Source organism: Tamandua tetradactyla, chromosome 2 (assembly GCF_023851605.1).
Source record: "Tamandua tetradactyla isolate mTamTet1 chromosome 2, mTamTet1.pri, whole genome shotgun sequence".
Classification (NCBI taxonomy): domain Eukaryota; kingdom Metazoa; phylum Chordata; class Mammalia; order Pilosa; family Myrmecophagidae; genus Tamandua; species Tamandua tetradactyla.
The window spans coordinates 72,671,254-72,697,066 of NC_135328.1; the positions used below are offsets into that span (position 1 = coordinate 72,671,254).

General features: G+C 38.9%; 1 protein-coding gene across 3 annotated transcripts in view; it reads left to right on the forward strand.

The window, feature by feature from the left end:
• Window positions 1-622: 622 nt before the first annotated feature.
• Window positions 623-25,813, forward strand: part of ELAVL2 (ELAV like RNA binding protein 2) — a 557,044-nt gene continuing 531,853 nt past the window's right edge. Inside the window, exon 1 of one of the 3 annotated variants that reach the window (XM_077148027.1) lies at window positions 623-690. The gene's annotated coding sequence lies outside the window, so the exon portion shown is untranslated. The other 2 variants (XM_077148030.1, XM_077148029.1) reach the window with 2 other exon arrangements.

Here is a 25,813-nt window from a genome sequence, read left to right on the forward strand (position 1 = left end):
GGCCATTTCGGGGCTTTCGTGGGGGACGAAGGATGTGGCGAGCGGTAGAATCTCGCATAGTCGAGTGCAGGATTTCCTACTTTGCGTTTGAAGCAGTATATAGCACCCAGCACAGGTACCTCCGGGCTTATATGAACGTCAAATTCCGTATTTAGAGGTGGGGAGGGGCAGCGAGCTAAGCCTCTAGTTTTCCTCCGAAGGACGGATGTTAAGTACGGGGAGTGGGAGGGGTGGAACCTTTTAAGTCTGGCTGCAATATATATAATGTATATGTGTGTGTGTATGTGTGAGTGGTGTGTGTTTAATACACATATATCAAAGTAACCCCCGCTCCAGCCGTTTTGATTCCCAGTTAGCGCCCGGAGCCTCGGGGTTTGCAAACTTGCACCTGGAATTGGTTGCCTCTGGGCGCGCGACCCTTTTTGCGCGCACCCGAGGACTCAGGTTGGAATCGCAAGCCCCGAGGGACCGAGCAAGAGCGGTCGTAGCCCAGTGTCTCCCCGCAGGAACCGGCCAGCGAAGCGGCTGGCTAGAGCACGCGGCGGCGGCGGTGGCTGCTGCTGCCGCGGCGCGGCGAACTCGCTGCCGGCCCCGCCTCCTGGCGCCTTTCCAAGCAAGCCCCTCCTACCGGCCGCGCTACAAACGGCGGGACCGCGGCGTCCAGGCGTCACTGAGGCAGCAGCCGGCCGGGTGAGGAGGGCGGTCGCCGGCACGGCGTGGGTGGGGCGGGGGTTCCGCCGGGTTTTAGTCCAGCTTCCCGCTACCGCCTCTCCACCGAGCCCGCCGGGAGCGCCTCCGCCGAGACTGTGCTGACGGCGGGCGGCTTGAGCCGTGGTAGCTGCAGCGCCGAGTCGCAGCAGGCAAGTGCGGTGGGCGTGGGGGTGGGGGTGGGGGTGGGGCTGCCGCTCATTACCCCTGGCCCTTTTTGGACGCCAAGGCCCAGGGCTGTCCCAGTCGTCGCGATGCTGTGCCGGGTCCGACCTCTGCTCGGCTGGAGCTCGCGTCCGGGCTCAGGGCGGGAACGCTGGTGGGGGCGGTGGAGGTTGTGCACGCGAAGTTCCTAGAGCTCGGCCGCTTGCGGCGGGAGTGGAGGGAATTGGGCGCCTCGGAAGGTGGCACCGCCCCTCTTGTGGGCACAAACTGGTTGGGGGTGGCTGGAGCCGAGCTGGGCTATTCGCGCCGGCCAGCGTGCACGGGCGTGGACGTGCCTGGGTACGGCCGCGTGTAGCGCGAGAAGGGAACTGCGCGTAAACGCAGGTGAGTGTATTGGAGGGAAAGTGGGGGAGGGGGCTTTTCTAGAAAAAGGGCAAGATTCTTGTGGTGGACCGACACCTCTTTGTGAGAGCTTGTTGTGCACGGGGTTCTCCAACCGAACACACCGGGGTGGGGTCTGGTGCGTGACCACTTGGAACGGCGCCTCCTTGCGAACGGTCCTCGCGGAGCGCCTAGGGCGTCTTGTGACCTGCAGCAGCCACGCTATGTGCGGAGGTGGCTTGGTGCCTTGAGTTCCTGGGCAGAAGCAAAGATGATCCTTCCGGCGGTTCTCTCCCTTGCTCGGTTTTAGGTGAGGCCCACTGCAGCCGCGTGAGGTCGCAGCTCGCGGTCGCATCCCGGGTTTGCGCGCAAGTGTTTTGTGCTGCGCGGGAAGCACCGGGCGGGCGGGCGGCGGTGCGAGGCAGGCTCCGGGCTGTGGTTCACTCGCTGTGGTTAGTGCAGTTGCGCTTCCAGCTCGACCCAGAGGGCAGGCCAGCTGCGGCGCCCGGGCACAGGAGTGCAGGCATTGGTGAGATTAGTGGAGCAGCATCAGTTCACTGGCAGGTGCTCCTCCGGTGGCCGTTACAATGACCAGCAAACGAGGTCTTTCCACGGCGTTTCCTTAAAAGCCTGCCTGTTACCCTTGACGGCGCGAGCGCAACCCATGCACTCTACATGAGAAGGAGTTGTAGCTGTCAAGGTGGTCTTTTAAAATTGTGTGCTTTTTAAAAGTCCATCTTTATCATAAACATGTCATCCCCTGTCTTCTCTCCATATTTCCTGTAAATGTGGAGAAAGGAGAATTTATTGCCAGTTATCAGCTCTCCTTTATCTCTCCTCAAGGAATGGCGCTTCTCAATGCCAAAATGTAGTATCTCCGGCAAGGAAACTTAATTTTTTGCTTTTCCTTTTCTTAATTCTGTCTTCATAAAAATGTAACTCGGCTCTCAAACTTCGGGCAAATAAATTCATTTAAAACCTCTGGAGTACAAGTTGGGGTGTAAATTCTCCACTCACTTAAGTAAAAAAGGTTTGTTTGAAAAAACTCTCCAGTTGCCCTTGAAGACAGTTTTCTCAGGAATCGCTTGTTTCCCCAAATTCTCATTTGCGCTCACTTGCGGAAGCTGACCTGGAGTCTCCATTTGGCCGAACGGGAGGTAAAGCTTTCCTGTATCTACTTTCTCATCTGGACCTTTGGGTCTAGAAATGGTGACTATTTTTCTAGATGGATGTGTGTGTTTGTAGGAGGTTTGTAGAAATGGTGATTTAGCATAGCTCTAGTTGGGGGGCATACTTAAGGGGATGTTCTCAAAGTTAGTTGGGAGGAGTGCGGTGAAAAAAGAATCCTTTTTTGGAATGTAGTGACTGGAATGGAATGAGGAAACTAGATTATGAAGCAACACGTTATTTCCGATTTTGTATGATTCCTTTGCTTTTTTTTTTTTCTTTTCGTCCTTAAGAGAATATTTATTTTTGTATTTGTGTGATTAGACCTGGCCGTTTATTGTGTATTTGGCTAATTTTGTGCTGCCACCTTTTGGGGAATGTTTTTTTTCCCCCTGTGAGCTTTAAGGATTTAAACATCCTCTTCCTTGTCTTTAGGTGTTTGTTCCACTGTGTGAGGAATCATGTCACGCGTCAGCTGTTTTAAGCTGCACGCTCCCTGTGGATCCAGAGAATTTTAGTTTTAGGATATTCTCTTTATGTAGAACAGGTATTAGTGCTGCTCAGTGTGCCAGGCCTTTCTGTTACTTACTTTGGGAACCTTTATGATATGTTAAAATATTGCTCCCTCTCTACCCTCCCATCCCAACCTCTCTTTCTCTTCTCTTCTAGAAGCAAGTCCCGAGTTCTCTTTAAGGGCACAGCAAAGCCATCCGGAAATCCAGAATACCCTGACTTCTAAGCTGGGATCACCTTTTTCCTTCTTTTCTGAAAGACCTTAAAAAAGTAATAATAATAAGCAAAAAAACCAAAACAAAACGAAAACAAGAAAACCAAACCTGTGACTTTTTCATGGCATAGGAGCACCACACTCCCAAATTACCATTCATGTTCTTTTTCCTCAAGGGATTGGATACTGTGAAATAGCTTCTTATCTAGAGTGACTTTCCCTTTCACCTTTTTGATCACTTATCTTCATGGTAGGGTCAGTTCTTTTGCTGTTATCAAACGTACCTTTATTACTTATAATTGTTTATTTGGAAATGAGAGAGGCTAGAGATCCATGATACTTCATCTGGTCAGGTTATTTTTTTGTGCCATTTGGGGGTGCTGAGTAGGTGGGTTGGTATGGGACCTGTGTGGTGTGCCACCCTGTGGAAAACCTGGCCATAGCAATGCATCACAACTTTTTTGTTCCTTGGATTTCCATCTGGACAGGCCAGTAATCATATTAAATGACTATAATTAAGGGTCCTTTTTAAAATTATTTTTTTCAAAGTATGGGTACTTGGTTAGGGCCAGGGCAGGCTTTATGGGCATGAGATTGCTGCATTCTTAACAGCCCCTTCCACAATTTTTGAACAGGGGCCCCACGTTTATTTTGAACAGGGGTGCTGTGTACTGGACTTATAGATGATTTTGGTGAGAGGTTTTCTCACTTGCTAATATTTAGCTACCTGTACTGCTGCTCTCTGCTGATGTATTATAGGATTGTTTGAAATGGAAGGCTTTAAGCACTGGTGATGCCACACCCAAACTCTTGAATTAGGTCTGTGGAAAATATAAAACACATAGAATCTATGTTCATTTGCTTAGACCAGTTTCATTTTACAGAACGGGAAGTCTTTACTGGTTCTGTTTACTCACAGGAGCCACATATTGTATTTAATGCCAAACTCACCCTTTTGTATGCTTCTAATTTAGAAAGAATGTGTATAGTGTATTTAGTTCAGAATAGTAGATGGTTATAACACGAAGCGATTTTTCTCTTTGAATTCTAAGTAATATAGATCTGTTCAGCAGAAACAGTAGGAGCTTACGTTTCAAAGGCAATATTTGCTTTATGTGTTTTTAAAAGAGATTTTGTTATGGTGTCAATAGAATTGGTAACTTTTGGAATCCTAACCAAACATTTGAAGTAGTATAGCAAGATATTAGAGGTTTTATGAAGTGTTTAGGAAATTTTTCAGTAGAAATGAACAGATTTGTCTTTCAGTATGTCTGATGTGTATCAAAAATTTCATTTTAATAAGATTATCAGTAGTCTTTTTTTCTTTCTTCTTTTTTAGGGAAGAAGACTTTCTGTATCTCTAGCCTTGTATTCTGTTGTATAAAATAAAACAAAAGGTGATTCTTGTGTGAGCAACGCTGTTAGGCGCATCCTCTCCTTTAATATGGATGCTAAATTTCTGGAGAGCCATCTATATAAAAATACTATTTTGGGTAAGGTTATTTTTTTCAGAGCTATGGGCTAGACTTTGAAGGCATTTCTCTTGGAACTCTCAGCTGGATGTTTTTATTTTGAAGGTTTCTAAATAGTTTTGTGTGGTGAGACATGAGAGTTTTCCTTGTAAGAAATCTTGCAAAGAAGGGCTGGGTGCTAAGGGAAAGGAGTGGACTAGGTAAAATAACCCAGAATGTCACAGGAATGGTAGCCTGAGGTTAAAACCAAACCAATTTGGAGGTTGTTTATTAATAAAATATAACTGCATTTTTATTTTTATATTGCAGCTTCCTAGTATACATTATATTACTGATTTTCATTTATGTCAGTATGAAAATGAGTAACAAATACCTTTGCCAGGCAAAACCCCCCTCGCCACTTTAAAAAAATTATGTGCAAAAGTCTGACAGTTTTTCTCAATAATAATACTTATTTATGGTGAAAGTTATAGTAACATGATAATTTTTTAAAAAACATTTTGACGGTTTTGCTTTAGCACCAAGGAAGTTTTGAACTCCTAAGTAGCAGAAGTTATGAATTTTTGCCTTTGTCTAATCTAATAGTAACCATTAATACCAAGCATTTTTCCTTGAGTTAATAAAAGAAGTTTGTCTCATAGAAAGGAAACATATTCTCTATGACTAGCTTTTTTGCCCTCTTTTTTCCTTCTCCTCCAGAATTTTGTTTTCTTCTGGGGTGTTCATTACTGGGAACTATTTCAGCAAATTTAAAGATTATATTAATGTAATGTCCCAAAGTACATTTTTTGTGAATATTTATCAAACCAATAAACTGTGATTTTAGGATGGGTTTTTATTTTACTTGGCTTTTAAATAGCAGTCGTCAGATGCACTGTGAAAATGACTTAAATTTTCAATAGATACATGCTTTTTTTAGTTTTTTATTATCAAACCAAAACAGCATAAAAACATGAACATTCTTAACATATAAACATTCTGTTTATAGTGTACAATCTGTGGTTCACAATATCATTACATAATATTATGTTCATCACCATGATCATTTTTTAGAACATTTACTTCACTCCAGAAACGGAAATAAGAAGAAAAAACTTATACATACCGTCATACCCCTTATGCCTCCCTCTCATTGACCACTAGTATTTCCATCTACTCAGTATATTTTAACTTTTGTTCCCCCTATTTTTTTTCTATACCCCTTACCACTCTCTTTCATTGTTCACTAGTATTTCAATCGACTCAATTTATTTTAACATTTGTTCCCCATTATTTAATTATTTTTAATTCATTTTTTTACTTGTCTGTCAATGTTGTAGATAAAAGAAGCATCACACACAAGGTTTTCACAATCACATCGGGAAAGCTGTATCATTATACAGTCATCTTCAAGAAACATGGCTACTGGAACACAGCTCTACAGTTTCAGGCACTTCCCTCTAGCCTCTCTAATACACCTTAAGCTAAAAAGGGGATACCTGTAAAATGTGTAAGAATAACCTCCAGGATAACCTCTTGACTCTGTTTGGAATCTCTCAGCCACTGACACTTTATTTTGTCTCCTTTCTCTCTTCCCTCTTTCACTCAAGGTTTTCTCAATCCTTTGATGCCGAGTCCCAGCTCATTCTAGGATTTCTGTCCCACGTTGCCAGGAGGAGTAGAAACATTCTTGACTAATTTTATCTCCTTATGAAAGTAGCAAGTGATAGTTGTTTTGGAATGTTCTTAATTTTTCTGTATTTCCTTATTATGGAGTCACTGTAAAATTGAAGCTTGCTTGTACGTAACCAGGGGTTTTGAAGGTCTCTGAGTATCTGAAGAAAATGGTGGGCCTCTTTCCTAGAGAAGGTACATAGAAATTTCCATATAGTTTTTACTATCTTGCCCTCTAGAGTAAGGAGTAAATAATGAGTTATTTTTGGCTACTAGGACTCTGAAAATTTGAATTGCTGTTTTTATACTGGTGGAAGCAGAGTGATACCATTAAGATCAGTTCTTGTCAGTTGAGTTAGTAAAGTGGGCCCTTTAGTTTTCATCTGGGGTGGACTGTAAGCTTGCCATGTCTTTTAGTTTGTCTTAAAAACCATTCTGTTTTTGTAAACATATTACATGTGTACGATCCTGTTGTGAGCACAATGCTGACAGTTTAGGGGCTGAGTTGTGTTGCCCCAGTAGTTTTTGTCACCTATGTTGAAATTCTTAATTTAGCAGAGTCAGGTGGAAAATGCTAGGCTGGAAGTCTCAATTTTCAGGCGTCTGGTTTTGGCTCAATTGCCTATGTCCTTGATTTCTTAACCTTTCTTTGCATAATATAACCTCACCCTCCCTCTCTCAAGGACTGGGTGAAGATGTGCATATTGAAGTAGGAGATTTTTTGCAGTGAAATGACAGTGTTTATTGAACTGGAAATGTGGTAATAGGTGACTCCTAGAAGAGTTTTATGTATTTGGCCTTCAGTGTGCTATTATGAACCATTGTTTTAGTGATTTTTTTGTTATTATTATATACCTTCATCTAATGTATGTTTCTGCCAGGAGAAGAATCCTAAATTGCCGAGATGTTTTGGGAGAGTTATGACTTTGAACATTTCAGTATGGAAATAGATGTATTTATATCTGTGATGTTTAAAATGCCTTTTTCCTTGAGGATATAAATAATCCTAAAATATTACATGTGAGACTGAGAATTTAACCAGTTAACATTCCAGGAATATACATTTCCAGTTCTATTTTTCTTAAAATTTTTATTGTAACATATATAGCAGAACATTTCCCTTTTTTTGTTATACCACTTTCAAGTCTACAGTTGAGTAGTTCTAATTACATTCCATTACATCCATTGTCATATCATCTTTATCATCAATTACCAAAACTTTTCCATCACCCCAAACAGAAACTTTATACAAATTAAGCATTACCTTCCCATTTAGGAATATGTATTTTTAAATTTAAATTTTCCATCTTTTTTCAATGAGAAATCAGTTTTTAATTCAAATGTTACATTCACTTAATCAGTTGATATTTCCCTGGTTTGAATTTTGCTTAACCTCTAATCAAGGATCTATTTCTATACAATACAAAATACTGTTTACATTTTTTTCCTGCTCATTTCAATACTTCTTACCACTTCAAGTGAAAAGTCATTGATGGATGGCCTGTCAAGTAAGTTATTGAAAATTGCTCACTTGTCCAGCTTTTAAAGTATGTTTAATGCTTTTTTATCCTTAGGCATCATTTGTGTATATCAGAAATGTAAGAGGTGTTTTTCAAAGCAAGTAAATCATAGTATATGTGAAAATAAATTCAGTGAATTGGATAGGGTGAGGAAAATATTCTGGGATCTGATGGCGTTTGATATTAGGTTTCCTCTGAACTGCTTTTCAAAAGCGAAAATTTTCTGTTTCACTGATGCTGCTTCTCTGCTGGAGGTGCCTGTGGTTACTGTGAGGGTCACTTATCTTTATTGCAACGCTGTCCAGAACATTTTAAATATACAGAGTTTATATAGACTGAGCAAATTTTTATAGCCCATTCCCAGGTGAGGCCTATTTCTGTATGAGTTTACTCAACATCACTTTCTTCCCCCCAGGTGATACTTACTGGTTCCTGGCTTATTTTGTTTAAGGACCTTGGGGTCCTTTCTGGCCTCTGGCTGTGAATGACTTACAGACTTTTTCTAAATACCAGGTCATCAGTGATTTTGTTTTTCATTCCTTTCCTGCCTTTGCAGGATCTTGAACTACCTACCTGCAAGCTCTCCTGTTTGTACTAGCCCTCTGACCCTTAGTTACCTGTCTAGGCCTCTGCTCTCTGTACTAGTTCTATTCTAGGTCAGGTGCCGCTTACTCATCTGCTCCCTTATTTTCTTATCCTGTTTGCACTTTTGTGTTGGCTCTTAAGCCTTTTCTTACATTTTGCTCACTAAAGAATACCTCCTGTGACCTGGTGTTTTGCTATTATTAGCTGAAGAATGGGAGAAATGGGTATCAGTGGACAAATAGTTTAGGCCACAGGTCTCAAATGGTGGCCCATTGGCTGCGTATTGCCTGTAGCTGTTATATTTGGCTTGAACAATGTTTTTTAAAATTGCAGATTCTTGATTTAGGTGTTGGAAAAGATCATATTAAGATCTAGACTCATATTTCTTTTCTTCCAAAAAATTGAAAGGATGGAGCAACACAGTCCACAGTTGTCAGCTGGTTCACCACCCCTTTCAATGGAGCATGATTTATTTCACTTAGGAACAAGTTACTGCCCTGGCCTTTCTTGGCATTTGAGTCTGTGACTCTAATGCTACAGTCCCTAAAGCCGTGGGAATTAAAAGTTTACTGAAATATTAAGATAAAGGCAGTAGTTCTAAAGATTTCATAGGCTTTTGATTTTTCTTTGTGTTTGTAAATAATGTTTGAATTATGTAGATTGTCCCTTGGTAATTTAGATCTTCTACTCATTTCTGCTTAAAATAGAGAAATGTCATCTTGTTCTCTCCTACCTTAACCCTTGAGTGCAAGACAGTTTCTCCTTTCTTTACACGATGGGCTTCCAGTAACTTATCTTACCTTTTTTTCATTTCCTTCCTGGAATTTTAGTCCTGTTTCCATTGGGAGCTTGGATTTCTTCCTGCTAGTTGCTTACTTGTATTTGCTCAGGTGTTTTGGGACCAGCAGAAGTTGCTTGGTGCTGTGAAAACAAATAGGGTGTTATGAGCTTTTAAAAAGAGGCCTGTGGCCCACCTAACCTCATTGCTGATGGTGTCAGCTTAGAAAAGACATTCTTCCCTCAGATTGCTGTAAAAAAGAATTGGTATAAGGGCCAGCAGGAGTGAGGTTTTTATATGTGTTGTCTCCTCCTTCCCCATCCCTATTTTTTTCCTGTCTTGAACCTTTTCTGCTCCCTTTGGAAACAGCGGGGCAGCTTTAGCATGCATGCACTAGAGCAAGCTGATGCACCAGCAGAAGTAGAAAGAAGCTCTGCATGTCATGTTTGGACCAATGGTGATGTTTTATTTTACAAAAAGGAGGGTGGTTATTATTAATCTACTCCCAAGCATAATAGCAGGATTTGAATAGCGGAGAACAACTTTGGTATGCCTTAATGTCTAGTGCAGTGAATACAGATGAATGCTAAGTAGATAGAAAATGTCAGTGTAGAGCCTTCCTTTTGGTGACTTTAAGCACTTAAATTTCTAGTTAACTTTTTGTTCAGCCTGGCAAACAGATATGAAGTTCTATTTTATCAACCTAGCATTCGTGTAGCTTCTAAGGAACAATGCCTATAAAGCCCTGCTCTCCTGGCAGCCACTTGAGATAGAGCAGTCATAACGATGAATCAAAATGTGTCCCTGTATTGAGCATCTTAGCAAAACCCTTCAGAGTAATAAGAGCTTAATGCAGGCAGTTTTAAGAATTGGCAGTCTCCAGCCCAGCTAAAATATTTAGATATTTGGAGTATGAGTAAAAGTATATACTCACTTTGAAAAAATAATATAGAATTAATTCTGTGCGTATCTATTTTTTAATTACTGGAGACAAATTGTTTTTAAGAGGCACTTAAAAAGAACCTTTGGTGCCAATTATCTGCCATGATTATACGATTCTTTTTAATGAATAAGTTGCTTGTTTTTAGTGTTCCTTGGATTCTTGTTGAAGATCCTACAGGATGTCTTAGTTATTGGGTGGGGTGGGCAATTGAGAATCCTTAAAAACAAGCAGTATTTAATCTCTCTAAAGTTTGAGAATCATTGTGTGCAGCTTCTGTTGTGTAAAAAAAATGTTTTTGCTGCATGTGGCCTGGTGGTTAACTTGTAGCCTAGATCTTCCCCAAATTGATCTAAAGTTTTTTTTTTTTATGTTTCATTAAAGGACTTTTAAAAAAGTCTTTTAAGTTCTTATTGGAACTATGTTCAGAAGCCAGAAAGGTTGTGCATTATTTAAAGTGCTAGGTACTAAGAGAGTTTTGAAGATTTTTAGCAAAGTGCCTTGTCCTGTCTCCTTAAAGAGATGAGGCTGAAAATAAATTTAAACGATGTCTGCCCACCTCTCCCTCACTCCACCCTCCACAGAGTTTAGTAGTAGAAACTAGCTGCTTGTGGCATTAGAGAAGGTATGTATTTCTGTAGTCTGGGCATACAGAGATCAGACCAGGTGACTGCATGTTGCTTTGGAAATAGGAGTGTGGCTTTTCTTGGTCAATTTTGTCGTGTCTCTTTATTTGCTTTGTGTTTTTTGTCCCCTCTGCCTCCCTCCCTTCCTGTTCCATTTTTCTTCTTTTTGATTCTCTTCTGTGAGAGAAGTAATTATTTCTTGGTTTGGTAGGAGCCCAATCACAGGTGAAGAGTATTTATACAGTGCAGACCCTGCCAAGTTCAGGTTGTGGCTGGAAAGGGATGCTGTTGCGACTGTCTTAATTCTGCTGTTGTCCCAGGGAGAATGGATCCGAGATGTGTGTGTGCGTGGAACTGCACGATGTCCCAGCCTTTCTCCCAAGGTTTTCTTTGCTTGACAGGATGATTTGTTAACTTCCTCTAGGTCTAATGTTTATCTTTCAAAACACTTAGGAAAAAGTTGTGAAGATGATAATGCTTCTTTGATTCCTTCCCTCTCAGGAGTATAGTTCCAGGAGGAGAAAGCAAGTAACAGGTCAGAAGCTGGGATGCTTTTTTTTTTGTAATTTTTTAACATGGGCAGGCACCAGGGATAGAACCCGGGTCCTCTGGCATGGCAGGCAAGCGTTCTTGCCTGCTGAGCCACCGTGGCCCAGAAGCTGGGATGCTTTTAAGAGCACTGAAGTACACTTTCTCCTGAACCTTCCCCATGCCTAAGAGTCTGTGTATCCTTCAGGAGCATGGGTTCTCAAGGTTGCTGGCTGTAGCTTTCTCCTGTGAGTCCTTGGTGTTCTCAGGTCTGCCTATTGCTTTTTTTGTATTAATCACTTTGATAACACTTTTTTGATGTTGAAACTTCTGAAAAGAAAGTGAACAAACTACATGCTACTTCATCTCCTTGGTTTGCCGTAGAGGCTCATTGCCTCAGTTGGAGCTGGATGTTTTGGAATATTTTGTGTTCTTAGATTTTCTAAGCGTTTGATCAATAGGCATTGTTTTATGGACGTTATGGAGGGGGCAGTCTGATTTCATGGTGAACAATAATAGTTTGTAATTTAGAAAGGAAGAGTAAAGGGATCTGTTTTTTCTTTTAGGCAATTTCTAAAGTAACATCTTTTACTGCCTCTGAAGAGTGTGATGAGAGTAAGGAATTTTGTATTTGACAGTCAACGTGGCAGTGTATTGGGAGGGAGGAGCAGGGAGCTGCCTCTTTTTAGTGATTGGTGTCCCTGGCTTTTAGCAGGACAGAAAACCATGTGGAATCGATTAATGGAAGGTGACAAGCAACCCAGAATGATGGAACCAGGAGACGTGAGCATTTACTGTAGTAACAGCAATGACACCCAATGTTTCTGTTTTTACAGAACTTCACAACACTCCCTGGGATCATCATTTTATAGGTGAGGAAATCAGGCTCAGAGGTCAGGTGAATTGCCCAAGGATGCAGCCCCTCAAGGGGAAAGCAGGACCTAAGTCTATGTTCAGTACCTTTTCCCATGGACTCCAGAATGATGTTCTTTAGATCTCTGGTAGTTGTTTCTCCTGGCTGTAATTGAAGGTGGCTGACTACAGAGAAACAGGTCCAAGAAGCAGCTCGACTTTGATGCTTGGAGAATGTCTTACTTTTGCCATTATGGGTGAGTGCTTTGTGATAAGATGGGCCAACCCAGGCAGCAGCTGTATCTCATCTGCAGGCCTATTTGTTTGGCTCCTCAGTGGTGGGGCTTGCTGTAACATTGAGGGTTTTTTAAAAAAGATTTTAAAGCTTCGCTCTTATTCCTGTACTTTGTGTGGGAATGGGGAGGGTAGGATGGGGAGGGTAGGATGGAGTGGACTCATTTCCAACATAATGCCTGCAACCTGTTTTCCTGGGACAGGATTCTGACCTTGCATTATTTTAGGTCTGCGACCAGGTGATTCCTGGGAGTGATTCCATCACAGGCTGTTTTTTTTTTTTTTAACTGATGCCAGCTGGCAGGCTTGCCTTGCAGGATTACTTTTTGGAACCATATGAAATATGGATTGGTTATTTTCTATAAACAAGAGAATGAAGATGCTGTCTTCAGACTTACTTTAGGATACTGTTAAAATTATGAAAGAAAGATCAAAATGTTGAATGTTCTATTCCAGGTAAAGGTGACATTCAGTTAACCCTGAGTTATTGTGGTAGAGATTCTGTGAGGACTATCCTTTAAGCTTGTTAAATTTTTGAAATTGATATGTTCCAAACTATTGGGCTTTTGGAAATATTTGTTCTAAGAAAAAAGTACAGGTCAAGTGTTAGAATTGTAATCACTACAAGGATAGTAAGACATTTGCTTTAACATAATGTAATATTTCTCCAAGTCTTAGTTATACAGTTTTTATATTATATTTGAATCATAAATATGTCCACTTAATGTAGTGGTTTTATTTCCCCCTAAGATGTGAAGTTAGTAGTGCATCTTTCAATCTATGATGACTTAATTGAGAAGTTAAGTTGCATGCTAACATAGTCTTTGATTTCTTATTCGTATGTGTATTTTACTCCTTTAGAGGATAGATATAAACTTTATCCTTGTGCTGTTGTGAAACTGTTGTAAGCCTAAAAAATAAAATCACCAAATTGTCTCTGCATATTTCAAGCAGGTGCGTCTGGTATAAAACTGGCATGACAGGCTGTGCACAGAGCAGTGAGTAGAGCATAGCAGTCAGGTGGGGTCCTGCTGAGGAGGTTCGGAACTATTCAGCCATAATTTAGGACATCACAAGATGAAGCAGAAGTTAAGATAGTCATTGAGAATTTAAAACCGAATAGCATTTCACATCATTTCATCTTAGAGGTCCCTAGAAATCTCAAACCTTGACCTTAATGAATACTTTAAAGATTAGTCAGAGACTGTCCTTTTTCGTCTCTTTAATTACTTTTAAGTTCTTTAATTTAAGTTCTTTCTTTAAAAAAAAAAGATTTTATGAGAGATTTTACTGAGTAAAATGTTTTTATAGTTCCCCAGTTCTCTAAGAAATTTAGAAACATAAAAGATCCAGAGATTTGTCAAGTTAGGTCCTATTTTATTTGAAAATCTCCTTAAGGAGTTTTACAGATTCTGTTATCCATAAGGATTTCATTATGATCAGCATTTCATTTTCTTCCCCATTCTCTGTGATTATTTCCTGTTTCTTATTGTCTCAAAGAAATGAGGCAAACTTGGTGACAGTTTATTAAATCACCCAGGAATATTTGAGATTGTTCAGTATGCCTTTTTTGGCTGAATCTCAAGTTTTTATTAGTTTCTTTAAAATGTTAATTTTTTTCTCTAGGCCCCTGTCATTGGATTTAGATTTTTATCATTTCTATTGTGCTTTACCTCCTGAATATTGGGATTTTGCTCTTTTTATTGCTTATCCATTTGCTTTTTTTTGATCATTGATGCAACCTTTTCTGTCTTACACTAATTTAATTATTTTAATAGCTAATATGTGAAGATTACTTTCTTGTACAAAAGTTCATTTATTAACTGAATATTTAAGTTCACACTGCATGCCACACCCTAGTTTAGGTATTGAGATTATTGCTGTGAACACGATATAGTCCCTGCTATCGTGAAATTTAAAGGTTTTTGGAGGAAACACATGATAACATTCTACAAATTATTATTTATAATTGTGATGTGTGCTGTTAAGGAGTGGGGTTCCTAACCTGTGTGGGACTAGACAGGAAAGTTCATTCATTAGTTTTATCATCTTCTTCCATTTATCCTTTCCTGTGCTTTATTCACAGAGGCAGGCCTTTTAGTTTTTAGTTTTATATGCATTAAAATGCTCAAGTAGAAAGGGGTCCTAAAATTTCACTCTGTTTTAGGGGTGATAAATCCTGATAAATCCATGGTGAACTTTGAATCCTGGAGCTGTCATCCCACCATAAATCCAAATTTTTTCCTTTGTTTTTTGAACAGCTGAGAAACACTTTTTAATCTTCTTTTAATTAGGCAGCTTTTACACCAAAAATTATGCAATGAATGAGTTCAGCAAAGTTAGAGCTATCTAACTTTGTTTTTTTTGGCATGGTCAGGCACTGGGAATCGAACCCGGGTCTTTGGCGTGGCAGGCCATAATTCTGCCCCTGAGCCACCATCGCACTGCCCCAGCAATGAATCTACATCTCATTGTTTTTACCCCTTTACTCCTGTCTTTGAAAATGTACTGCCTGTATCTCATTTTGAAGTATAATTTGTCATTATTTTTATTATTATTTTTTCGTGGACAGGCACTGGGAATTGAACCTGGGGTCTCCCACACGGCAGGTGAGAACTCTGCCTGCTGAGCCACTGTGGCCCGCCTCATTATTTTTTAATAACATTTTTCCAGTACATTGATTGAGGTGATAAACACTTAAGAAGAATGCATGTTAAGCTTTTTGCTTGGCTTAAAGAACTTAGCCAGTTCATCCCAAATTTTATTGTATTATCATTTGATTTATTTGATCAGTGTATAAATAGCCTTTTATAGAGCCCCTTCTCTTGTTAATTTGGAGTTGTCTTTAAAACTTTTGTTGGGATGGGAGATACACAGATTTCTTTGTAGAAAACCTGGGAAGACATTGTTTGGGAATGTAAAAAAAAAAAAAAAAATTTTTTTTCCCCCTCTTAAAATGACCATATTGGCTTTTGGGCTGCCACTTATTTATAAAGAGCTATGATTTTTATTTAGTAAGAGACTGGTAGAGTCTGGTAAATAGCTCTAAGGAGTTGGAAAAAGACAAATTAAAAATATGTTAAGGAAAATGAGGAGGAAATGAATTCTTCATCTGGTCAGTTTCTTCTTCCACACAAATCATCAGAATTAAACAGAGTATGTGAATTTATGACATGGTATTTTGAAGTAGTATCTTTCTGACCTGCTTATTGGATCATTACACTTAACTTGAATATACTCCTAAATCTAGTTTCCTCAGAGAGTTAGATTCTAGTGGCTAACACAGTTGTTTTCTCTTGCTTTTAATGTTACATTGTCTTTTGGAAGGTGTATCAAAATTTTGAGTCCCTTTTAGTTTAAACCATTTACAATTATTTGATTTAACGTTAATACAGCATTTTGTTTTCACGTTGGATCTTGTTTCATTACATCTTTGAAGTCAGTCCTTTTCTCCTTAGCTGCAGAAAGAAACCACTGGAAATATACAGAACAACTTCTACTCTTGATTAGAGAGATGAAAGGAATTTTAATTCAGAAGAGACTGATTGTAATTGTTACTTCCTGCATCACGTGGACAGCAGGGATAAGTAAGAGGAAGATACCCATTTCCTTGGGTATCTAGTCTGTTAAAGTCTCTTTAAATTGGTTTTCATTTTGAAGACCCTTATTAAATGTTTTCAGTTGCCCTGTAAGTTTCTTGATTTTGGTTATCCTGTCTTATAAATTTGTTTCTTGAACACAATAGGTCCTTGGTTCTATTTCTTAAAAAAAAAAAAAAGTTTAAATTATGAAATTAGGTAAATATTTCATGTAAGGGATGCATATGTGTGTATTTTTAGCAGTATACTCTATTTTGGTGTCTTGGTGTTCTGGTTAGTGTGACATTGTCATGTGTGATCAATTAGTTAATAAAATTCTTAATCTTTAAAGCATACTGAACATTTCCGTGTTTTTATGGGAATTGGTTATTACTGTACAATAGCTGTTAAGTGCTGGGTGCTAGGTAAGTTAGTATTTTAAGATAACTTTTGTATTATCAGTGTTGTTTCTCGCCTTACATCCCTGTGAATAATCAAGACTTTATGCATCTGTTTAAGTCTCCTAGGTGGAGAGCTTGATAACCTACTTGGACCACACAGAAAAAGATTCCCTGTGATGCTTTTTAACTGCTTTGACTAGGCTGAGACTATCCTTTCTATGTGTATTTATGATCTGTTTATACAGCACCAAAGCATGCTATGCTTGGGAAAAAAAATCAGCTGCTTCAGGGTTGAACTGAAGTGGCTCTGTTTGCCGGGAACAAGGAGGCAGGCTTCAGGGATGACCACTGGGCCAGTCATTTAATAACAGTGTGAAACTTCTGGCTGTTGGAAGAATGGCTACTTTCTGCTCAGTGCTGTGTCATTTTGGAAGCAGATTGAGTTGTTGAGGTCTAAAGTGGATGCTCTAATCACCACGGCTAACTTTTTGGGAGGGGTTATTGGGCTGGGTTCTCCTGGGGTATATACTTGGTGCCAATCCTGTGCACACACTTGCACTCACATTCACACACAGCAGGATACAGCAGCAGCTCCATCTGGTTTGTCGTGGACCTGTCTTGACATAGACTGTTCTGAAGCAACCCGTTTTAAAGCTGCAATATGTTAAATGGGCAGGCCTGCATTGAAGGCGTCCGGTATGTTGGCAGTTTATCAGCAGCAGGGTTGTGATCCTGCCACTTCTCGTTAATGAAGGCTTTTATTTGGCTCAACAAATCATATCTCCTGTTAACATCCACTTTCTCAAATAGTAAACTTGAAGGGGACGTATGTGACTTTTTATTAATGAGTAGCTATCAGGGTGCTTTGGCTCTTGCTTGCGATAGCCATTTAGCTGCATTACTTCTACCGAGGTGAGGATTGCTTCAAACTAGGAAGCCCCCAGAAGATTAAAATACTCCTGCATTTGTTTATCATTTTTGAAATAGTTCTTTTTCTTCCCTCTTAGATGACTATTTCCTTCAGTTTCAATTTCAGTCTCATTTTTTAATTCCTAGCAGTGATTTTTACCAGAACATTTATTTTCCTAGCAAAGCAGTTTGGCTTTTTCCCTGTATTTGTTTGTTTATTTCTGGGCATCCCAAGGGAATAAGCATCTAGTCTTAATATTTAATGTGCATTCCTTATGTGAAAAATTGAAGGACAGCCCCTTCAGAGGATAATGTTAGAGTTGGAGAGGCCCATACCCACAGTATTGACCACCACCCCCAGTTTTTACATGGGGAAACCCTCTCCTAGTGTCATCGGCATAGTGATAATAGAGGTGGTGACTCTAGACCTGTGGCCCATTCCCTTTCTAGTCACCTAATGGCAATCCAATAATTCCTAACTTTCCTTCCCTTTCCCACAATACCTTCCCCTCTACACTGCCGCATTATTTCTGTTTTCTTTTTTAAAATGCAGGCAGTGCCTTGGTGGGAAGGGAAAGTGATAAATTATAGAGGGCCTTTTTGCAGCAACTAACATAATTAAAAATGCATGTAGACTGAACTATCAACTTTTATCTTCAAATTTATATTTTTGTTCTCTTGTATAAGGTATTCATTGCAGCATTGTTTGAAATCGCAAGAACGCTGGAAAAAACCCGAATGTTCATTAGCAGGGGATTAGCTACATTAATTAGGGCATATCTGTATTATGTAGTCATCTCTAAAAGAAGAGTTCTCTGTGCTGATATTTAAAGGTAAAAATCAAGATGCAAGGAGTATTAGAAAAATCTGTCTCTGTGTATAGAAAGATCCGTATCTTTGTATGTATTAAAATAATCACTTTTCCTTACCTGTGCTTATCCACATGTTTATATTTGCTTTGAAAATGTCCAAATTGTTAATAAAGCTGCAAACTCAGCAGTATGGGTTGGGGAAATTGAAGAATTCTGTCTTTCTACTTTATACATTTGGACTGTTATGAAAATTTTGCATCTAATATGTATTTTTTAATTTGCAAAAATATTGTTAAATTGTAATGCTTGTTATTGCAAAAGAGAATCCCCTTTGTATTTTTCAGAGCATTTTAATAGATTTTCAGTATTCCTTATGTCTAAACCATTTATTAGTGTTCTGTGCCTCTGCTGAGCTAAGTATTGGGCCAGGTCTTGTGGGAGTTCAGAAGCAATGTGACTGCTATCCTTGAGGTGTTTACGTCTAGTTGGTAGGACAGCCCAGAGCAGGAATTATGATGGTTGGTCAGGGGAGAGGGGGATTGGTAAGCAGTAGTTGGGAAAAGTTTTGTGAAATCAGATAGATGTGAATGATACTTTGGGGAGATTTTATATAGATAAAGGAAGATTATTTCTATTGCAAAGAGAAGAGGAGAGTTGAACGTGATGTATTGCTAGCATGTTGAAGGAACAGTTTTGACTATAAGAGATGGGTAGAAGGGCAAAGGGGGTTGTAAAATCTTTGAAGTATAGGGTTTAGTAGGATGAAAACTGCATTTAAGGGAAACTAGACTGGAGACAATTTTGTAGAATGCCTTGGTAGAATGAGGAGAGCTGAAGTAAAGGTGGTAAAATGGCCCTGGAGAGGAAGGAGCAAGGTATGAGGGGAAAATGGGACATATCTGGTGCCTGACAGTGGGGGAAACCTATAAAGGAAGGCTACTTCTTGGCATCCTCTGTATTCTTTTTAGGAGAGACCATGAAATAGTCAAGAATTTTCTAAACTGTAGTGAGTATGCAACATGAACATAACTTATTATAATGCTTTATAAAGTGTCTTCTGAGAACCAGAAATGAAAAGTTATATATTCATGGTTCCCCTACCACGGTTTTAAAAAAAAAATTTTGTATCAAAGGAAGCTGTTGTAATTAAAACTTTTTTTTTCTTGTAAATCAGGGTATTACTGGGCATTAGAAGTCATATATTTAGTTTCAGAGCTGCAGAAACATCTCTTTGAAGGTTAGGCAAGCAGTAGGAAGTTATTTTGAGGTTTATTCATATGACCTAAAGGAATTTGCAATAAAATAAAGCTTATTTGGCAGTGGGTTAGACACCAGCAGTTCCTAAGCATTTTTGGTTTTAGGACCCCTTTGTGTATTTAAATTATTGAAGATATAGAATATGCCTATTAATACATATTGTATTAGAAATTAAAATGAGGAAATTTCAAAACATATTTATTGAGTTCAAAAAATAAGCCCATTAATAAAATAACATTTTAAAAATGACTTATTTTTTTAAAACAAAAAATTAGGGAAAAGGATGGCGTGGTTCTATGTTTTTTTTTCATTTTTTCTGAAATGTCTGGCTGACTAGAAGTCAGCTGATTCTCATATTGCACCTGACCGAATGCAGAAGCAGATATTACACACCCCATCACCTTTGGGGGAGGCCCTTCTGTACATTTATGAAAAAATGAGAGAGGAAAGGACATTGTTTTGACACCCCCCCCCCTTCCACAAGTCATGGGCCCCCGACCACGTTGTAAGCTACTGCATTAGGGCTAAGAGGGCTTCCTAAAGAAGCAGTGTTCACCTGAACCTGAAACGAAAGCTTAGAACCTGCGTAGTATGGAAGACTGTACAGTTATCTTTCCAGTGGAGTATAAAATAAAGAATAAAGGCATGGATTAAAATAAAGGTATGGAATTAGGATAAATGGAGGTGAGATTGTTCTGGGAGTTGAAGATCTGAATGTTGTGGCCAAGTTTGGTCACTAGCAAGCTTTACCTTGGGCCAAGTCTCTGGTCTTGATTTTTATTTCCTTACTTAAAAGCAAGGCTGTGGATTAGCTCTCAGAAGTCCTTATAGCACGAAGATTCTGTGAGTTTATAGAAAGCTCTCAACGCTTTCTATAAATATACATTCTCAAACATCTATGGTGCATACTTGGAGCACTTTGGAAGATCACATGAGCTAAAAATGTACCTTGGAGTAGTTCACCTAAGCATTTTCTTTTTCCTACAGTGGTTTCATTGTCATAATTTGATTCCTAAATAGAAGTTCGGCTAAATGGTACTGTGGGTGTATATAGAATCTTAACCTCTTTTGTGAGCTATTGAACACACCTGCATTTCTTTTTTTTTCCTTTTGGTGAAACCTTCCACTGCATTTATTTTCCCCCATACTTAGTCATGAGATTAATAGGTGGAAGGAAGGAGGTGAGATGTCATTCAAACTATCATAGGCCAGGCAGGGCTCCACTTGTCCATTCCAGGTTGCTGTGGTTCTGAGCAGAAAGCAGCACAGTAGTCCCTGCCCCTCTTAAAATACAAAATGGAGTTGTTAGAGGTAAGGGGTGCCCATTTATTATTTTTCAGAGTATGATTCCACATTTGTTTAGTATTCTGACAGATTTTATTTCTTCCACGTTTCAAATATGCTAATTTAAAATTTTCCCATCTTTAATTTGGACAACAAAGTCCCGATCAGTAGGTATATATGGAGACCTTTATACACCCTGACCTGATCAAGAAATATCAATACCAATGGCATCTAGCATTCCTAATGGCGTTGATTTCTATTTAAAACTGAGGTCCCTTTCCTTGGATCCTTTTGGTGGGTGGTGATGAGGATTTTTGATATTCTGAAGCGTAAGATTATAAGAAACTTAGAATCGTTATCTAAAAACTTAAGTCCTGGAGGGCAGAGACACACTTTCATATTCTGATAGTTCTTTGTATGTAGAGGTTAATATTTATTGAGTGAATGACAGGAAAACTGTTATTTTCTTTCAAAAACAAGATAAGAAATATTAATCACTTTTTTATTTTGGAAATCTCTGGTAGCAGTAAACATGAAATCTTCAGCCTGAGAGAATTTCTGCCTAGTGTAAGAGAAATAAGGGAGCAGTTGCCTTTTTTTTATATTAAATTTGAGACTATTCCCAGTAGTGCTGCTTTTGTTTTACTTCTGGGCTTTTGTGTTTATTTCATACGTTTCAGATGTCCCTGGGAGAGGGTTTCTCAAGAGGCAAGAGTTGTTTTGAGAAATAAAGTCTGAAAGGCTACAGTTATCTGGTTATAGAGCTCAAAATTGGGCAAATAGAAGAGAAGGAAGGAAGGGTTGCTGTACTGTTTAGAATACTTAGACTTGTTTTGCAGTTCACTGTTAGGTACAGTTGTGGGGTTTATTGGTATAAAATGTGTTCTTGATCTGAAAATCCTAAATGAGGTGCTCTTGCTTCAGTGGAGGAAGAGGATGTTAATGCCTGTTTTCCTGTGGCTTCTATTTAATAAATGAGAATCAGATTCTCAAAGGAGATTTAAAACGAGTATTCATTGCCATTAAAAACACCCACATCGAATGAAGATAGATCTAAATCAGTATTTGAATAAAAATTTCAAACATTATATGCTTTCCCAAACTAAATTTAAAGTTTTGTATTTAACTTTTACTGGAACTTATTTTAAATGAGTCGAGTTTTTCTAATTTTGTAGATTCATCTGTTGAGAATAGTTTTGTACTGATTCCACACTCATAGAAACCAGTCCATGTAGAAACCAACCCAAAGTAGCTTTCCATTTTCACACTACTTAGATTAAAATGAGTTAATATCAGTAAAGATGGGGAAAATGACCTATATCCTTTGAAAGACTTTCTGAAATATCATTTTAGTTTTTTAATAAAGTGAATGGTGTTGCAGACCTTTTCAAGTCCTCCTTGATTGAGAAGAAAGGGGGCTGCGGTAGAACCTGTACTAAAGTTTGCAGTGTCTTTTTCGGCCTTGGGGCATGGTGCCTTTTACTCATGCCAATTCTAGCAGAGCTGCTCTTTGGCTCTGCCTTCCTGGGTTGTGAGCCTACAGCCTTGTTGTACGTACTTGATCCAACAATCTGGTTGCACCTGCCAGCGTACCCTGCAAGTAACGAATGAAACTCCTGGGTTTTAAAACTTGATTGTTATACCTGGGGTTAAGAATTTAGGGTCCTTACTCAGCTTACGCCTCTCCAAGCCTTTAATTTCTTATCTACAAAATGGATCATGATTATACCTACCAGGAAGGGTTGATCGGATGTTTTATAATTAAGCTCAGAAACAGTAGATGTTTTCTTATTTCTGGATTGGAATTCTTTGGAAGACTGAAAGTTGTCACTAATGTTAATGATTATTGTAAGAGTAATTATTTGACCTGAAGGTTTTGCTTATAAATTTTCAATCCTTAAAATCTTGCGTAGTAAGATCAAATCTCTCATCTGTTCCACTTGGACGGATGTTTAAAGGCATGGCTTGGTTTGGATCTGCTGGGAGATCTCTTGTAGCTTTTGGTAAAGGAAAGAGAAAGGAAAACAAAAGAGCTTAGGTTTCTCATTCCAGTGTTTAAATAGAGTCATTTCAGGGAATTCTAATTCTTAATAGATTTCTTGGTCAATTGTGTGCCTCTTGTTTGGTGTGTTAGGTCTCTAAAGAAGCTTGTTTCAGCGACTTGGGTGTGGCAAGGCAATTACTGCCTCTCAATAGAAGATGAACTAATTAGTGATCTGCATCCCTTTTAAACCCTGGTGTTGGCTGCTGGGAGAAGCAGGAATGCTATTAAGCATCACTGACTAAGAATTAATCTTATTTAGGTGGAAATGGGGATAGATATTGTAATTAGATGTGAGAGAGACCAGTGATCAGACTTGAAAATGTATGCCCTCAAACTTATTCCACTGTTCTCTACCCACATGGTGGGATAAGACTACAGAATCTTCTTTTGTACATCAGGAGACCTGAGGGCTAGTACTGTTTTCTTTTTTTTTTTTAACTTTTTATTAATAAAACCAATCAACGTACAACACAAACATTCTTAATGTATGCTCATTCCATACTTGGTGTGCAATCAGTGACTCACAATATCGTCACATAGTTGTATATTCATCACCATAATCATTTCTCAGAACATTTACATCACTCCAGACAAAGAAATGAAAAGAAACTCATACATACCTATACCCCTTACCCTTTCATTTCATTGACCACTAGTATTTCCCTCTACCCACTTTATTTTAGCATTCATTCCCCTATTATTTATTTTTAATCTGTATTTTTTACTCATCTGTTCATACCATAGATAAAAGGAGCATCAGGACAAGGTTTTCACAATCACACAGTCACTTGCAAAAACTATATCATTATACAATCGTCTTCAAGAAACATGGCTACTGGAACACAGCTCTACAGTTTCAGGCACTTCCCTCTAGCCTCTCTTATACACCTTAAATTGAAATGGGGTTATCTGTATAATGCGTGAGAATAGCCTCCAGGATAACCTCTCGACTCTATTTGAAACTCTCAGCCACTGCCACTTTATTTTGCCTCAATTCTCTCTTCCCCCTTTCAGTTGAGAAGATTTTCTCAATCCCTTGCTGGCGAGTCCCAGCTCATTATAGGATTTCTGTCCCGTGCTGCCAGAGAGGTTTACACCCCTGGGAGTCATGTCCCAGGTAGAGAGTAGGAGGGCAGTGAGTTTGCTGACTGTGTTGGCTAAGAGATAGGCCACATCTGAACAACAAAAGAGGTTCTCTGGAGGGTGACTCTTAGGCCTGATTTTAAGTAGGCTTAACCTGTCCTTTACAGAGATATGGTTCATATGAACAAACCCCAAGATTGAGGTTTCAGCCTATTGATTTTGTTGTCCTCACTGCTTGCAAGAATATCTGGCCTTCTCCATATGGGGAAGTTGAATTTCCCCTCTTTCTCACCATTCCCCTATGGGGACTTTGCAAATACTTCTTTATTCACTGTTCAAATCACTCTGGGATTTATCAGGGCATCACTCTGAATAAACCTACAAAATCTCATGCCCTACTTAAGGTTTCATATACTTATGATGTTCAATTAAACTGTCCATATAAATTATATTAGATGTACTAGTCAAAATATAAATTTGTTAGTACTGGGTTTTGATCTTGAGTGTCTTAAGACAACAAATTATTTCACTTTTCTGTGTTTCTTATCTCTGAAAGGTGGAATTGGAAACAAGGTAATGCATAGAGTTGCTTTTCTCCTGTAGAGATCTGATTTGTTGCTGTTAGAAACGGGAAAGGTTATATGTTATTATTCATAGTTGTTTTCTTGTTTAGTAGTAGTTTTGTGAAAGTTAAATCCTACCTTGTGCTTTGGGCTTTTGTGTTGGTAGTTGTTTGGAGACAAAGGTGAAAAAAAAAAGAGCTCCTATGAAATTGCTTACTCTCAGGTTGTCTCATCTGTCATAATTGAGTAATAATTGGCACTTTAGGAAGGCCATTATGATAAGTATTAGTTCTTCTGCCCTTCACTTTACATGGCCACCACCTGGGAGAATATTTCATACACCATCAAGGAAGAAAATGATCAAGTTTTGGTTTAAGAACCTGATTGTCTTGATTAAATGATGCCTATTAGGTTGTAATTATGTCTATGCATAAAAAATGGGTGATATATTTGATTGTTAGATTTCTTGAAGTAGTCTTTTAAGATCATGAATTTTAACTGCATATGGGTGCCTGGAACCATTTTAAGCCACTAAGAAGAGGGAAATAGACAAAGCATATTGAGAAAAGAAAAGTATTTCACCAAAGTGTGTAGCTTTTGGAGTTTAGTTTGTGGTTTTGAAAGGATGAGAACAGAAAGATCTGACTCCTCCCTCCCCCCCCCCACACACAGATACCCCTAGATGAGGTTCCTAAATCAATATTCTTCATTTTATATGAATTGTTGCAGTAGCATTTATTAGATGTCAAAAGAATGGGACATTATAGAAATGGTTATGTTGCAAAGTTTGAGAGCTTTTTCTTTGTGCCTGGCACCTTTATAAGGAATATACATTCATTTAAAACTCACTTAAATTCTCACAGAATTCCCATTTTCCAGATGAGGAAACTGTAGTACAGAGAGGTTATGTTACTGGTCCACGGAAACAGCAAGTGTCAGAGCTAGAATTAGAACTAACACAATCTGGCTACAGAGCAAATCATCTTAACTATACTAGAATTGTCTGTGCCAAGGTATTAGAGCTAAATTTTGTATCAGTTGAAGTTTGTTTTGCTTGTGTAACCTTTTTAGCATTAACTTTATAAACTTTCACCTTGAATAAAAATAACCTAGTAGAGTTTGGACTCCTTTGAGTTAGAACCTTTTATGTACAAGACAAAGAACAGGTCTGGCTTCGTTACTCCTCACTGGACCTTCAGTGGCTTCCTATTCTTATGGAACAGATTCCAACCACTCTCAGACATTAAAAGTCCTTTATTCTTTCTCACATCCAATATTCACTTTAGGTGCTAGCCAAATTATTTTTTTCTTTTATTTACCCAGACATGTAATTCCCTCATGTATCTCATTAAGGCAATCCTAAATCACCCTACGCATGAACCCCTTTTCGTCTTCTCCTCTTGGCCCCTACTTTTTATTAGTTCTGTCATTATCTCCCTTGCCTCATGACAAAAGATGGCTTACACATTTCTTCACTTAGTTTATA